Source organism: Serinus canaria, chromosome 3 (assembly GCF_022539315.1).
Source record: "Serinus canaria isolate serCan28SL12 chromosome 3, serCan2020, whole genome shotgun sequence".
NCBI classification, from domain to species: Eukaryota; Metazoa; Chordata; class Aves; order Passeriformes; family Fringillidae; genus Serinus; species Serinus canaria.
Window position 1 is genome coordinate 95,606,752 of NC_066316.1, and position 15,663 is coordinate 95,622,414.

Sequence of the window (15,663 nt, forward strand, 5' to 3'; positions counted from 1 at the left end):
GACAAAATATTTTCAGAAGCAGAAAGTGCCTGATGGCTCACTGCTTCTTGGTGTGCAATCAAAGGAAAGGTTCTGCTGTGTACTCCAGATTGTTTTTAGTCTAGCAGTCTCCCAAGCCTACCTTGCTTTTATCTCTTCCAGAACTGTTATAAAGTTGATTGAGTAGGTTGCATACTTTTGAATCACTGGACCTAAAGGACTCCTTCCTAGGGCATTCAGGACTAACTGAGGAAGTCTCATAAAAATCAGAAGTTACACTGGATTTGTATAAGACAGCTGATGCACTAGAAAGCCAGGAAATAGCAGATGTGTCCCCTATCATCAAATGGAAAGAAGGAAGGGAGGAATGGGAAGAGCAACAGATCAACTACTGTAACTTCAACTTCCATACACAATCAAAGTTTCTGTAAACACCCAGAAAGAAATGAAGAAAATTAGCAGCAGTAAAAATTTGTGTAAAGCAAATGAATCCAAATTTCTGTATTAAGACAATAATGTTGGTTTTTTTTAACATCAGAGTAGCACTTACTGTGTTAAAAGAGCAGGGAGCAGATTTCATAAATCAACATCTCTAAGGTTTCTGATACTAATCAACACAGCTGCTGTATGAATTTTAAAACCTAAATAATTGAATTAAAATATTTTTACATATATCCCTTGTTTGGGAATAGATGTGAATGTGTGCATATTTGCTCAAGATTCTTCATGGCAGAAGAGCACAAATTTACAAACGTCCTATTGGGAAATACACACTTCACCCTCTGAACAAATTTGACAAACTTATACACAAGATTCTTCTATATTTAACAGGATTGACAGAACAAAGGTCATCTCTGAGATAAACCATTCCTGCCTCCACTTCCTGTAACTGGTCTGGTTCTAAACCAGCATCTCCTCCTGGGCCCAGGGCTCTCTAAACTGTGACCAGTATTGTCAGTGAGGAGCTGCCCATCAATTAAGGAGAGGTGGAGGAGATGAGGAGCAGAGGGCTTAAACTGAAGCAAGAAGGATTTAAATCAGAAATCAGGAATAGCCCTTTGACAGCAGGGTTAGGTAAATGCTGCAAAATTTGCTTGGAAGAAACTATGAAGTTTTCACGCTTGGAGGTCTTTAAGAAAAGGCTTAAAGAGACAAAAGTCCCCCAGATATGAGACAGATACATCTGGTTTGGCCTTGGGACAGGTCATTAAATGTCTGTTAGGGCATTTTTAGATGTTACTTCAGATATTTTGATTCCTGAGTGTTTTGGTTCTTTTTCTGACAGCTTCTCCAGGTTGCAGTGTTTGAATGCAGCCAAACACATATACATCAATCAGAGGTAACGTGACAGCCACTGAGAATATTGTGTAAACTGGAATTTGCATTTGAAGGAAAACTTCCTGTAATCACTCAGACACTGTGGCTGTAGTCTGCAGCTACATTAAATAGCACAATTCTGCCAATCATAAAAGTGCAATGCCATCCAAAAGCAGTAGGGATGCATGGCCATAACTGATGGCTGAGATTTGCTTATGGGTCCTTTGAATATAGTTTCTGCTGGTGGATGGAAAAGAGAGAAAAAATTTAGTATTAATACAATGCCATATCCCATATGACCAAATTAATTTATTGAAAACAAAGTTCTCTATGTTATGTGCCTCTGGAAACACATTAACTTCTTGTCCTAAGTTTGGAATTGGAACATATTATTTTAAATAGTCAGGTAAATTAAAAGCTATTTGGGTTAAAATTTCAGAGAAAATAATTGTGTGTATTTGCAACCTGGCTAGAATGTCCCCAGCTCTGTACAGAAAAATACAGTTGTCAACGCCAGTCTACTGGAACTGAGGGTCTTAAACCTTTCTAAGGCAATTTTTTTGTAACAGAAAAGTTTCTTTTGTCATATAATCACATATTTTGATTAGAAGAATCAAAGAAACATTTAGCTCCAGAGAAATAGTGGTGATTTTGGATAATACCAAATCCTAAGTTTGGACAGGGTTATTTCAGAATCCAAAGCAGGCACAGGGAAGATGAAAACCACTGGTGAAAGAATAATGTGGCTGCAAAGGTCAAATTAAAATGCATATTGAAATCCACAACCCTGTAACAGTCAGCAGAGTAAAGCAGCTTAGGACATTGCAGTCTAAAGTCACTTTGAATTTCTCACAAGCATTGATCATATATTTGATACCATTGGCATGAAAGCTGCTGCTGCTGTCAATTTATAACCCAGGATATATAAAAAAATTCTTTATGCTGATGAATTTGTTTAGCTGTATATTAAAATATTAATCTCTGATCAACTGCTTATCAGCTGAGAGTTCAGATAACATACAGTCTACTTTATGTAATGCTGATTATATAGATATTTGTAATAGCTATACAATATTGAAATGCTGACAAAAATAGCTTTCAATTTACCTGACTCTCCTTGTCAGTCTGTGAAGGTGAATGCCTTTTTAACCAAACTAGTTCTGATCAAAACCAGACTGAGGTCAACTGTGGGACAGGAGATTGAATGGGTTATCACTAATGTCGATTGAGGGTGATTTGGTTCAGCTGCTGCTGCATTTCAAAGGAACAGTTGGGGAATGTACAACATCAAAGAGCAGGAAGAAGTTTTAGATGAAGCTATAGCTCTTATAAACTTGCTAATGTGATCATACTCCACGTTTTAGAAACAGAAGATACATATGTGTTAAAACACCATATACTAATGGCATTTTTGTTAAAAGGTCATTTCAGTATGACATGACTTGATGTCACTAGTGTTTGCCCAAGTAACCACTGAGTATGAGAAAAATTTTAATATTTGACCCCTAATACTGCTGGTGGCATGTTTATAATTTAAATGATCCATAATGTAGAAACCCTCAGTTACCATTTCACTGTGCAGGTCAACATGCACTCTGAAGTGATGGCTTTTCCATATTGTGTATAGAAATAAGATACTTTAGTTTGTATTTAGGCATGAAAACCATATATTGAAAATAATGAGCTAAGAATAACATGACATTATGAGAAATATATTTTCACTTCATTATATTCAATTTCTTGTCTCACTGTATAGATAGAGTAGATGGTGATTTATAGGCTTGAAATTGTATTCAGAGGAAGTTTTGGTATATCCTTTTTTATAATGAAGGAAATAATACATTGAGAGAAAAATTATCTGGAACTGAGTCTCCTTTCTACTAAAACTATAAGTGAAAACCTGGTTTATTATTTATATTAATCATATTTTAATTGGACAGAATAGAATTTTCCAAGTATATATAGAAAAATTTGAATTTAATGCCATTAGTTTCAATTATGATGCTTGTATTTTCCATTTTGCTTGAATTTCTTTTTTACAAATATTTTGTTGAAGTCAAGATAGATACAGGTCTTAATAATAAATGCTGTGCCTTTGAACTTCTGGGCAATGATTTTGATCTCAAACTTCTTTTTCTCCCAGTCACCAGCCATTCTTCTACTACCAGTTTATGCTATGCTTTGCAATAATATCTGAAATAAATTAGATCTTAAATTTGGATCTCTACTTATTGTTATCTTATTTGTTAAAACATCAGTCATAAAAATCAGTCTTTGCTGCATCACATGTGAAAAGCTATGTTTAGGCTGTAGTCCTCTCCTTTTGTTTTGAGGATAGCACTTTTGATCCTTCCTTCTACTGCTTCTCCCATCCCAGTGCAGTCTTCTTGAAGCTGATGACATCTTCTAAATGAAGTAAATCTTATTTCACCTAGTTAAGATTCTCTTCAACTAAGCCAAGCTGTAATGATGTACTTTACTCTCCAAATGAAGCACATGGAAGTAAAACTACACTGCTGTCTAAATAAGACTTTGGTGCTCAACTCACTACTTGTTTCTTCCTGAAAATTTGACAATTGGTTGCAGTACATTCAGTCTGCCAGATTCTGCCAGTTCTGAAACCATCTATTAAAATGGAAGAATAAAGAAGTATTTTCTCTATAGCTTTCTAGTTGGTAAAGCAGAGCCCTTCTCACAGCACTGTGAGGCTCACTTCCATGAACCTGAATGGAGTCAAGAAGGAAGACATTCTTCATGCATCCTTGTTTAGCTTCTCACTTGATAGAAAGAGAAGGATTTGCAGTCTCAGTCTCTTTCTCTGAACCCCATAATTTGTCTCCAGAATTAGAACTATCCTGCTGTTTTGCTTTTTTTTCTTCTCAGAAGTGAACCTTCCAATTATGGACAGCTGAAGTCCTAGACTTTCTGCAGTTTCTCTTTAATATGCTGAGGTTAGGTTGCCCCAGAGTGATATAAACCATGTAACTCGTCTCACTATTCTTGATTACTAACCCTCTGTGTATTGTGAAAAAAAGCCAAACAAAAACCCAATACAACTACAGCTTCCAAACTCATGAGTAAATAATGAATACCCATTTCTCTAGTCCCTCAACGCAGCTTCTTATGCTTTTTGATCGGGCTTATCCTCTAAGATAGTTCTTAAGATTATTTTTCTCAATAATAGTTCTTATTTTAAAACACCTCGTTTAGTTTCTTATGTTGTTCCTGTAGTTTTTAAAATCAAGAGAATTGAGTTCCTATTTAATCTCCTTTAAAGCTATTTAACTTTTATAGATATAATATAAAGGTTCACCATTTTCCTAGAAAACTTCTGATAATATTTATTGTTGCATATTATGTGGTCCTGCAGCTTTGTCTACTTTAAGTACATCTAATATTTATACAGACAATTCTTTTCTATGTATACTTCTGTTCCAATAACCCAAAGGATACTGATTCCTGATTTGTTCACGACCAACTCCTTCATCTGTAAAGACATGGACAAAACAGTTGTGCAAAAATACTGTGAAACAGCACTGATACAAACTATACACTGCTTCTTAGCTTCTTAGTGTAGTACAAAACTTTTGGTTTTAGTCCTTTGAATAGATATTACTGTAAATTAGTTAAAATTAAGAATTATGACATGGAATCATCCACTCCTCAAGCTCCATTTTTGTATCTGTTTACCTATTTAGTTGTCATGAAAGTTGCCAGCCTTGTCCTGAAGGTTGTAGGGAATGCAAGGCAGATTTACAAAGACAGCTGGCTGTGTCTGAGCTGCAGATCATGAGCAGCTATCTTAGTCTGACCTTTCACTTTTCCTTAATATTTCCCTTCATCTTGGGAAAATCTTTGCACATTATTTGTTTAAGCTTTGAGCATGCCAACCACATTCCTTCTAGGGAGCAGCAACTGTATTTTACCCTATAATTTCCATATAACAGATGTTATAACATCTGTTATGATGTGAATGTAACTTGACCATTTCCTCTAAATTTACCCAGACACCTTTTCTCCATTGGGTTTCATACCAAGGCAATTTGGTTTGAGTTTAGGAATATATATGAAGATATCACCTTGCTGAAGCATGAACTGAAATCTCTAGTACAGAGTGGAATATTCTGAAATAATGTTCTTGATCTACTAGTGACTTAGGGTGACTGTATAAGGCTTGACCAGGCCTAAGGCAGCTGTGCTGTTTCCAGAAACTGTAACTTAGAAGTCTTCCAACAGGGCTAAAATAAAGGTAATTAAATATATACAGGTTTCTGCATTTTAGGAGCACAGTGACTTATACTGTTGGTACATTAGTAGCAACAGTAATGGAAAATATTAAATGTGTTTTTTAAAATATCCAGAGAACCAAACTCATTACTGAGAGAAATTTCTAACAATGTATTTTCCTGTTAAATTCACATAACTTACAGCATGGAAATGAACAATTACATTTATGTTGCCAGAAAAGCACACACATTAGTTTTTTTTTTAATTAAATTTTCACACCAGAGAAGAATAATTTTTATCTGCTCAGAAAGTGATAGGAGCTGTTATCTGTTTCCTTCAATATGAGTCTTTAGAAATGGTAAATTAGCTGATAAAGTATGCTGTAACTTAGCAACCTTAGCTTTTGAAACAGTGTTTTAGGTTCTTTATATTAATATATCACAGGAGAGAGACACTAAACTATTTACCCCAAATGCCTGTGAATTATTTCTTAAGATAGTTCAGTTTATGCTGACAGATATGATGAGCATTTCCTTCTGTTGTCTCCTTACAGTCCCACTTTTTCTTTTGTTCCATGCAGTGATATGATCCTACTTTGCACCGTGCTGCTCCTATACTCTAGTATCTCAAGGTGTTCTCCACAATATATTTGGGATTTTGATGTGTGAATCTTCCTGATCATCCTCCCCAATGAGTTTCACAGTAGTCTTGATTCTAAATTGTATTTATTTCCTCTTGCTTCAAAGAGTCTCATGCATTGTAAGTTTTGTTTTAACTGGAGCTTTTAATTTATGGACTTTGTAAGTGTCCTCCTGTTTCTCATTCGATACTATCAGGGATCAGACCTTGCTGCTGTCTAAAAGCCAAGAATTTAAACCCACAGTTCACTGTTCTCAAAGATGACTTGGCCACAGTGAAACCATTGACAAAGCTCCTCCTAATGATCATTCTTTTTTGCATTTTTTAAAAAAGGTCATGTTCAGAGGCCTCTGATTCTGTAACGCATCTCGGCCACAATGACAACAATAATAACAGCAACTTCTGCAACTATAAAAGAAAAATAGTAAAGCAACTTAGAAGTAACAACTGTTTAAATATTCTCTTCAAATCTGCAAATAACTAATGAGAGTTGCATAAACATCAGTCTAGCTTGCATAATGCAAAAAGAAATAGGGAAAGCCCTGCACCTTGATATGTTCAAGATATAATATTGTTTAATTCAAACCATGCCACCCACAAAAAAGCTGTATTGAAATGTCTGTGCATTTTTCATTCAGTTTCTTGTTCATGGTGTAATGCCGTTCTCTTTCTTTGCAGTCACAAAAATGTTAGCATGATTGTGAAAAGTACATGCAATGTGTCTGCTGTAGCTCACACAGCACTAACACCTGTGGATATTCTTGCTGTCAAGCTGGGGAGGGCCCACAGAGAGGCAAACTGAAGTTCCCTTGGTCAACATGAAGCTTTTTAATGATTTATAAATTTCATGATTAATTACAGATTTCAATGTTTGAATGGCTATTATGCTTTGGTTAAATTTATGTTTAGTGCTAAATACTGAAGTTAGTGTTATATTCTCATGATTCTCATGATCTTTTAAAAATAAAGTCTTCAGTGGGCAGCTGATTGCTGAGTCAATGTAGACTCTTTAAGGTGCTTCTGGGGAAAAATAGATTGGCAGATTTTTGCTCATTGGAGACTACAAGTTAAATATCAGAAAAAGATTTAACTACTCTTAGAGTAAGTTAACATGTATCACCTTTTAAAACACTGAATTGATGGCCATCTAACAGCATGTTCAATCTAAAAGACAGTTATTCCTTATAGAGGTGTATCACAGAGGTGTTGGAGGAGAAGAGACTGGTCTGTGATAGCCCTTTGCCTGCCTCATGCCCCTTTGCTGGAGGACAAACTCTTCCTACCATTCCCCAACTTCTGAGAAAGCAGCTCTGCTGCAGCTTCCACTCACAGCATAACAAAAATCAGACACCTTATCTTCTTCATACCTGTGGCATTCAGCATTTGATTTCCTTGTCAAAGGGTCAAATATACGTAAAAGTCCTAAGTAATCTTCTAAGAGATTTTTCTGTGGTTATGAAGGGATACTGAGAAAATTATGTTTTTAAAAAAACCTGTTTATTTTTGATTATGGGTTTTCCAACTTCCTGTAGGGTCTGGAGGGTGCTTATTCTTCGTATTCATTGTTCTCAAATTTTAGAGACCCAAGCAGTTCAGCATCAGGGAAATTAATTGTTTATACAATACTTAGTAAACAATGTTACTTATAGTAAATAAGTAACTTCCTGAAAGAAGTTAATTTAAACAGGTATTTTAAGTTAGAGAGATTCTCTTGCCTTTGTTCATGATTTTAGAAAAAAATATTGCCTAAGGTTACTAATTCTACAAAATACTGATGACCTAATCAAGAACACTAAAACAAAATTTGGAAAATCATACTATTTAGAATGAAAATCATATGTAATAAGAAATCCATAAAGATGACTTTTGGTTCCTCAGTGAGTCATTAATGGAGAAAGTGCCAAATCCAACCAGTAAGCTATTGGCAGTAAATAGATTAATTAACTCTAATGAAAATTTACATAATGTATTGAAAAGACAGTGCTTAAGCGGGACATCTGGGAAAAGGTTATCTGTTTGTGCTTCAAATGACCTGATTCCATTTCAGAAGAAATTGTGGGGAATGGAGAAACTTGTAAGAAAATAACAGATTTTTGTAGCTTATCAGTTATTATACCAGTTTGTTTATACTTGTTTTTCATTTATGTCATCGTGAAGACAGCTGAATGGAGTTAGTGATATTCAGGGTTGAAGACAACCTCTTGTGTTAACCCCAGTGTGATAGAAGTGAAGCTCCTGAATAGAAGGCTGCACAGAAGTACAAGGTTATCCCATGATCAGTGGTACAGAATTGTTGATATCACCTATATCTTTAATATAAGGAATCAATAGGTGTGTTTTATGGGGATATAGGTTGGTGAATAAACCATACAGTAAAGCAAACCATGAACCTGTAAAGTGGAACTTAACACTTGCTGAAGACACATACTTTTCTATCTTGGTATGCTAAACAACAATGAAAAAGATAGGTATGTATGAAACAATTCAATAAAATGGTCTCAAATTCCACTCAATATGTTCCTTTGCCCTGTGACTGTGGCGTTCCTTTCATTTTTTTCTTACACAGATTGCATATTGAAGTACATACAAGTATTTGATGTTTTCCCTTCACACAAGTTAAAGAAAATATTTGTCTTCTTCAGAGAACCTTCAAGAGAGTAAATGGTACAAAAAAGCACAATGCATTGGGTTGTATTTAAAAAAAAACACAATAAACAAAAACCTACTACATTTCTAAGTCTCTTGTGATGGTTGGATTGTTAATGTAATCAACCTCTTCTGAAGTGAACTGTAGACTAATGACTAGGGATGTGTTCAGTAACCCACAAATAATTCCTGTATGCAGCCATTACCTAAAAGAAGAGGGCAGCTTTTCCTGTGGGTGAACCAGCAGTAATTAAAAGATGACAAATTTATGTAAATAACAGTGTAAAGGTTAATGCAGTCCTTGAACAGATCTAAGCTCAGTACCAGACTTATTTGGAAAGAGAGAATATGCTTTTAAATCCGTACCCGGGTCATTTGTACATACAAGGAAAATGGCTGTGAAATAGTCCCTTTGGACCACAGGATGCATTATCTTCCTTCTCTGGTTGGAAAAATTGTTATACACTGTTTAACAGGTAGTTTAAATGGTATCTACATTGCAGATTGGTGGGCACACTCAGGTTGTTAGGTTGCCAAGAAAGTAATAAAAAATAAATAAATAATAAAAAATTATCCCTGCTAATATAGAAGGGATATGACTGGGGAAATGCAGCTCTGAGATCTGCTGAAGTGAAGGAGAAAGCCACCCAGTGCTATGAGAAAGTGACTGTCTGGCCTGAGAGTCTCACCTGTTGTATCTTCCTCAGGTCTGAGGGTTGGTCAGCTGATAATACTTTGCTGCCTTGTGCAGTCTTGTGAAGGCTAATGGGGATCTTCTGGGCTTCTCATTAGTACACATGGGAGGTGCTTTGCCAGCCAACCTGAAATCTCCCTAAGCATATCTATTTAGGCTAGCATCTATATTCAGATGACTCCTGGGCAGGTGATTGAGTCACCCCTCAGTAGTTCAGGCCACCTCTTTTTTCAAGTGTCCCCAGGAGTTTGATCTAGTAACTGTTAGCAGAACTTAGCTGTCCGTGTTAGCTGTCCAATGAGTGCTGACAGATCTGAATCAATTCAGAATGTGTGGTGGTGATCATTGCCAAGTAATCATAGCACTCCTGCTGGTAAAGGAAACCTTCTCTCTCTTATCTCTGAAGAGATCTGAATCCCTTAATCCTGTTTCCATTTAGAAAGCCCCAATCGCTCCTTCTGGGAAGAATGCTCCAATTCTCCTAGCAGGCAAAAGCTAGGCTTGGCTCCTCTCTGGCTTAGTATTAATTTTCTGAAATACTTTGGAAGCCAGAACTCATGTTTTCTCTACTTCATGCTATGCAGACATCACCTACTCATGTTCTCTCTTGTTCCCTCTTTTATTCCTGGTGGCAATTTGACATCATTTCAATACGAGACACGAGGAACATTCTTATCAAGGACAGAATCTGAAGTTCAAGGATATGAATATGTGGTTATGGGAGTGGGAGGATAAGCTCTAAACAATCTGAAGCTGAGGAAGACTTTTATTTATCACCTTAGGAAAATGCTTTTACCTTCAAGTATTCACACAAGGCGTAAGTTTTCACCTCCATAAGGAAGCTTGACCATGGCACAATGAAGTACTGATCTCCAGTTTTTAGATTTCAAGAGAGATGGGTTAGGAGAGCTCAAGAGACAGAGGTGCAGGGTTTTTCTTTTGTTTGTTTTTTTTTTTTTCACTGAGACTAAGGGTACTGGTTTAGATGGTTTAGATCTGGAAGATATCCAGTAAGTCTGTAATACCAGAGTGTTCAGTCCTCCCTGTGCTATGATTTTAGGATTATTTCTGATAAAAGGTTCATGGTTTGCTTTGACAGCTATTCGGTTTGACAGCTAAGAACTGCCCAGACTTCTGCCAGGGGTTCTAAATTCAGTGGGGTCAGCTGAACGTCCCGCCACTGTCTTGGGGACTGCCTGGAGTAACATTTCTACCACAGGAAGCAGGAACTAGGTAGCACTGGTGAGTGAGCCAGGGCTGGAGGACTGGGACAATATTTACCTGGTGAGAGAACAAGCAGGAGCCACAGAATGGTGGGAGAGGAAAAGGAAGAAGGAATTTATGACTTGCTTCCCAAAACACTAGTTTAAGCTTAACATGCTGATAAGAAGTGCTCGATAGCAAGGCAAGCCTGACATATTGAAACAGGATTACAGTTTGGGGAATTTAAAAATCCTGTTTTGTGCTAGCAAGAAAAAAGAAGCTTTGGTCAGAAAAAGATTGCTGTTAGTAGTTGGAAGGGAGGAGTACTGGGATGGGGCTGGTCTGCACATAAGGCTAAAATAGATGATACCCTCTCATGGACTCATTGAACAGCCATCTATAAAGTATTTGTCCATTTTATATGTCAATATAATTTTCTGACCAAAGGAGAATGGCTTAAATGATTTGACTTATTATCCTCACAAATCTTCATCTGAAATCATCCCCCTGTAGCAGCAGGGACTGTTTATCTCTGGCCAGTTCAGCACAGAGGTGCTCCAAAGAGAATAGCAGGGAGCAACTCAGAGCTGGCTTTAATTTCACCACTTTAGCGGTGGTGTAGATGCAGTTGGGCAGGTCTTAGGCTCCACCTCATCTCTGCAGTGATGCAAGAAATATAGGTGTCTTCACAGTGAAAGTGCTGGCACTCTGCAGGGACAGGGTTTCCTTTTTGAATTTTAACTGTATCAGCATTTCTTGCTATTATGAATATGTCTGCATGGGAAATGAAAATAATTTAACACATCAGAGGCCATTAGTTCTGGCCATCAGTAATATAAAGTGTTAATTTTTAACAGAAAAAGCTTTTTCTCTGTTAAGGTGATTTTTTTGTGCTGTCTGTTTTTATTTTTTAAATTCATAAATTTGGCAAAAAGCTACATGCTGAAATAAATTTACAGGATGTGCACATCCAACACTTCTTACAGTGTACCTAATGATAACTGGTCTATTTATGCTGTTATTTATTTCTTGTGTGGGCAGGTGTCCAGCTTAATATTGGTGGGAGTGTGAGTGTGAATGAGCAGAATTCAAGGTAAATAGGCAACTGATGTCACTACAGAAGCAGATTCTCAGTTATAACTTGGTGGACTTTTTAAAAAATAGTAACTAATTTTGGATGACCTTTAGTGATCATTCATTCTGAATGTTTCACTCTGACACTCAAAAGATAGCAAAATCAGACAGCAAACTACAGGAATAAATATTGTTTCCCTAATCAGCCCATCTGGTCAGGACCTGGCATTTCAGTTGGGAAAGAAATTCTGACATCCTAAAAATTAATTGCATTATGAATCAAAAGAAAGCAGGAATCTCAACTCCCCTCTCAGCTTGGTGATCTTACAGCATGTCCTTGGACAATGCTACTTTTTGGATTGGTTAAAAGATATTTCAAATGTATTATTTTGATTCTTTGATTCTTTCATACACTTACAGTAATGACTATAAAGTATATATTAAGGTTAGTATAAAGCTTGAAATAAACCACATAGCCTCAGAGAGGAATGACAGCAGTATTTTATTTCAAAGTTTTTCTTTGAAAATTTTGTCTAGTCAGTGGATTCTCCCAAAAAGTAAAATTTAATTAAAGCTTCATGAGCTGATGCTTTTGGAGGAAATTGTACTATTGAGGGATTTTCAGTCAGCAGCAATTACCTATCTGGATACCCTTTGTTTATTTAGATTCCTTTTTTTTTAATATATAAAAACCCAAGGAATTTTTTAAAAAATAGGTCTATAAATTATATAAAGAATGAGCAGAATCTCATCTAACTCATCTCATCTAACTTCTAAAAGAAGCATTCACAACTGGAACACAAACCTGTTATTATTAAACAGGCTGTTTGTACCAGGGGACTGAAATTTGCTGCAAATTTGAATTTTTACACCCTTGAAGTGAAAAAAATATATCCTATCTATGGGTCATGAAGAAGTGGGTGTTAACAACTCCAAACTGCAATATTATCTCCTCCACACTCCAGACTGCAGGGGTTAACAGCAAAGACAAGGAATGGGAAGAGGCACATGAATGTTTTCCCCACTGTGCTGTTCAGCAAAGTGAGCTATCTTCACAGGAGAGTTGCTCCTCCTGTGGCCTCCTCTGGTCTTGCTCTGATGGGTCCATGTCCTTCTTATGTTGAGGGCCTTGGACCTGGATGTAGTACTTCAGGTGGCATCTCATAAGGGCAGAGTAGAGGAGGAAAATCACCTCCCTTGTTCTGCTGACCACAATTTGATGAAGTCAAAAATGAAGTTGGCTTTCTGTTTAGCAGGTGCACACTGCTGAGCTTCTCTGCCAGAGAATGCAAGGGCATGTAGCCCCAAACACAAGGCTGCAGTTGGCCTGATTTAAAGCTAGCATGAGTCCCATCTCCAGCAAAAGCATAATTTTGGTGATAGTAAAATTTTCTTGGAGTAGATGTATAATTTATGTGGGAAAGGTCATAAATACCCCATTCATCTTTCTTAACCTTCTTCCAGTTGAGGTATTCTTTTTCACATCAGCTAAATTATGGTAATCTTCAATTTTCATTTGATCAGGCCTTAAAATTTCAGAGAATTTTTGTTCATTAATTAAAACATAATTGGTTTCTACATCCTTGAACCTTCAGCCATGGGCCATGTGAATGATGAGAACTTCTTAGGGAAGTTGGGAAGCAGATGGGAAAAGAGAAGAATGAAGAAAGTTCCACAGAAGAGACACTTGTAGCTGGTGATATTTTGCTGGATTCCCCTTTCTGGGATCAGGGACAGAAAGAAAGCAGGTTTGTCTGACTAGTCCAATATGCATCTAGGAATCAGTGGTGGTGTTAATAGCTAGGTTTATGGAGCCAGTTCAGACTGCCTCATCCAAGGTCATGGTCCTGAGCAGCTCATACTGGAGCAGTAGTCATGCACCATTCACTCCACTGCTTTAAGCTAAAAATTTTTAAATAACCACTTTATAATTGTTGGGGAAGCCCAATAGCATATGACCCATAGCACACTGAGACTGGTGAGTTTTCTCTTCAGCTCCTAACAGATTTTGGATTTGGTACATCATATGTATAGAGAGTCACTTGATTTCACTCTCAGTGAAGAATATTTTTACTCAAGAGTTTTGAAGCCTTTTTTTCAGTATCTGTTAATAAAATGTGGATGCTTGATTTTGCCGAACTGTTTTTGTAATGGGTTGAGCTCAAATTATGATCAGAGTTTGAAGATTTCCCTGGTCATTTTGAAATACTGCTGGGAAATCTGTCAACTTTTCCTATTGCATTCTTGATGATTATTGGAGTTTAGACAAATTACAATTTCTGTTTATGACTGAATTACACGACTTGAAATAGCTCTTTCATGTTTTAATCAGAATCACCATTCATAGTCTCTAGGTCATTATCACAAAAATATGGAGCATTTTCTTGACCAACTGGGATTTTTGCTTTTCTTTAGAGAAGACTACATTAAGTACAAAATTGTTTGCTTTTCTTTATATCCTATTCCAGATATAATTAGGATTCTGCATCACCTTCATTATTACTGCTATCTACTAGACAAGGTAATGGTTGATAAATTTGACGTATAAGTATGTTTCTGTTAAGAAGAAACACACATAAAAATCATTTTGTCATTAATTTGAATTTAGTGGTATCTTAAATACTTCATGTCTTTGTCTGCAATATTTGAAAAATTTATTGAGCAGCCCCATAATAAAAGTTTACCTTTTGCAGGATTGATTTTTAAATTCATTTTGTAATTAAGTTAATTGTGTGTGGCATCTGAATGCTAAATCTAATTACATAATTAGATATCTGCATTATTAACTGATCTGCAGTGACATAATAAATACATCCATTGAATTCCCTTGTCTTTGTACATTTGATCTGCAAGTTATTTGGTGTACAGTTGATAAAAGAACATATATTTCAACTGCTTTATTATTCCTAATTTATAAATTTGGGATAAAAATGAATGATTTGACATATGGATATTTAAGCAAATATTAGCTAGCTACAGATTATTTGAAGCACATTTCTTAAATATCACTGAAATGCAATGAATTGTTTTTTGTATGAAAACATTACATGTGAAAATTTCTTCCAAAATTAAATTATTACAGGCTAGGAAAAAAAATATATTCATAGGGAAGCTGAAACATTCAGGTGAGGCTGAAAATACATTTAATAAACATTTAAAAAATCAGTAGAGAGTTGATGAACTTCAAAGAGATATTAGTCAGCTATTTCTTAGATCAAAGCAACAATGATAACACATGACAGAGAAAGACTGAAAATTTTTGACTAAGTGTGGAGAAACAAGTAATTAGATCTATGAGGTAAATTACAGCAGAGGATTTTTTGTAGCTTTGCAATAATACCTTATACAATTGGAGATGTCTGAATGGTGAGCAATAATTGTCATCCTTTGTTCTTTTTTTCACAAACATCCTGTGTATTTAGGTGTGCAAATCAGATTAAGTTGAAACAAAAATCAGAGGTGAAGTTTGGTTTCTAGGCCCACATAAATTTCTAGTTGTTACAGTATTTAGCACACTTATAAGGAATGTGTTTCTTCTTTCTTATAAGGAATTGAGGTATATATATTTGTTTATAAATTAGTGCTTAAAAATTATATTAGATGACATAGAACCTTAGAAATCTGTAATTAGAACACCATGTAATTATATTGAACATTATCTACTTGGAAGGGGAGTACAAAATGCTTATATTGAAGATCACAGGATCATAGAATCAACTAGATTGAAAAAGACCTTTGAGATCATCAAATCCAACCGATGACCTACCTTGTCAATTAGACCATGGCAATGAGTGCCACATCCAGGCTTTTCTTAAATATCTCCAGGGACAGTGGCTCCACTACCTCTCTGGGCAGCCCATTCCAATGCCCAATCACCCCTTCTC